Below are 2,272 nucleotides of genomic sequence, written 5' to 3' on the forward strand. Positions count from 1 at the left end.
GTGACTTTATGTAGTTTCATTTTTTTCCTAAGGAAATCCATGGCATACAACAGAACACACTGCGAAAAAGTTGTGTCAGGCGAGGGGGCAGGAGGAATCTTGCTTTCCATTTCTTGGTATGCTGACAGAGATGGGCGAAGGGGGGGACATGGAAGCTTATTTGAATTCCTTAATGCAATGTGGGAGGTTAATTAAAATCATAGAAACTTTGCATTTTAGGGTTGAAAAGGCAGGGGCAGGCTAGCTTCAGTCTTGTGTGGTCCAGTTGGCTTCTCTTTTTTCTTTTACTAGAATCCTGTGGCTCAGTGATGTGTTATTAATGTAAATTGATAAAATCAGAGTGATGCTCAGGATATCTTAGCAAATAAGCAGAGCTTGGAAAAGTTACTTTTTTGAACTACATCTCCCATCATCCCAATCCAGTGGCCATGATGGCTGGGGCTGATGAGAGTTGTAGTTCAAAAAAATAACTTTTCCAAGCTCTGCAAATAAGGCATAATAAACCTGTGTTAACTGGTCCTAAGCATGCACCTCCGTTTTCCTAAGAGTGTAAATGCTTTGTGACACCAAAACAAAAATCCATCTAACCGAGCAAACTTGCAGGTGGTCCATTGGATGGTGTCAGTCCAAGACGCTTTGCTGTCTGAAATGGAGACCCAAAAATGTATTCCCTATAGCCTTACAGGGCCAATACATTCATATATCTACATATATACCACCCCCCATCACAGAGCTGCCCAGTGGCGCCTGGTGGATCCTTGTCAGTGGGACAGTGGAATCCGCTCTGAGTTTTAGTCTGAAAGCACCGTGGACAGACCCTTGAAAGTTCAGACTAAAACCCGGAGCAGATTCCACTGCCCCACTGACACGGAGCCACCAGCCACCATTGGTGCTGCTGAAAGCAAGTTGCTTCACCCTGAAAGACTGCTTCTTTCCCTACAGACTCCTGTGGGTGTTAAGATCAGCAGAGGGGGAAGTCTTGGTAGTTTCCCTGCCGTCAGAAATTTCTTTGGGGGGTGGTTGTGGTGGCCCAGGAGAGATCATTCTCTACAGCAACCCTTAAGTAGTGGATTTCCCTCCCAACAGAAGTTTGTCTGACACTTTCATTACTTAGTTTCCATCTTATGCTGAAGATGCACCTCTTTACCCTGGGCTTTGACACCTGAGATATATATATCTGAGACACATATATGCAGGACCCACTCTGTGACTGTAACTTATTTTAAAATTTTAATATTGAATGTTAGAGCACTGTAATCCATCCTGGGACCGTATGGTGAAGGACAGGTAAGAAATTGGAATAATATGAATGCTAATGATATACTGATAAAGTGATAAAGTGCCACCCCCCAATCATGGTGCCACCTGAAGCAAGTTGTTGCACCCTGCTGACAGGCGGAACCAGCCTTCCCACTGGGAACTTGCCAGTGCTCCACTGGTGGACCACGCTCTCCCTTTGAATTTTGTCAGCTCTTCCCCTCTAAGCACAAACACTCTGGGGAGAGGACCAGGGCTCAGGGACAGAGAGGGTTGGGGAGGATTCCAGTTTGCTCGCTCCACGTTTTGGAGTAAACCTTCCCATTTTGTTCCCCTCGGACCCATGCAAGGGTCGGAACGTTGATCTGCTGATTAGGCTGCATCAATGCTTTTTTTGGGTGGGGTATAAAATGAGGTCGTACCATGATAAAAGTGCCATGGGTGCCAGCAGAAAATGTCCACCACGGGCAGCAAAAAAGAGGAGATGACACTCCATACTGATGAGTACCATCACCAAGAAAGCACTGGCCTGCCTAATCAGTGGACTGAACCACGCGTGGGTCTGCACTGTACCTACGAGGTGGTCTGAGGGCTGCCTCCTCTTCCTCCTCCCTTTAACTTTTTCAGTGTTTTTGGCTGCTTAGAGCAGCTCTGTGGAAAGGTAAAAGCTCAGCCACCCTGGGCTCCTGCTGGGAGGAAGGGCAGCAGAGCGTGGAAAAGTTACTTTTTTGAACTACAACTCCCATCAGCCCCAGCCAGCATAACGCTGGCTGGGGCTGATGGGAGTTGTAGTTCAAAAAAAGTAACTTTTCCAAGCTCTGAAGGGCAGGATATAAATCAAATAATAAATAAATAAAAGCAAAGCCTTTTAAAAATTCTTCCAGGAAGTGTGTTGGAACATGACACTCATTTATTTATTTATTTATTTATTTATTATTTCATTTATATCCCTCCCTTCCTCCCAGCAGAAGCCCAGGGAGGCAAACAGAAGCACTACAAACACTTTAAAATGTCA

Source organism: Rhineura floridana, chromosome 2 (assembly GCF_030035675.1).
Source record: "Rhineura floridana isolate rRhiFlo1 chromosome 2, rRhiFlo1.hap2, whole genome shotgun sequence".
Classification (NCBI taxonomy): domain Eukaryota; kingdom Metazoa; phylum Chordata; class Lepidosauria; order Squamata; family Rhineuridae; genus Rhineura; species Rhineura floridana.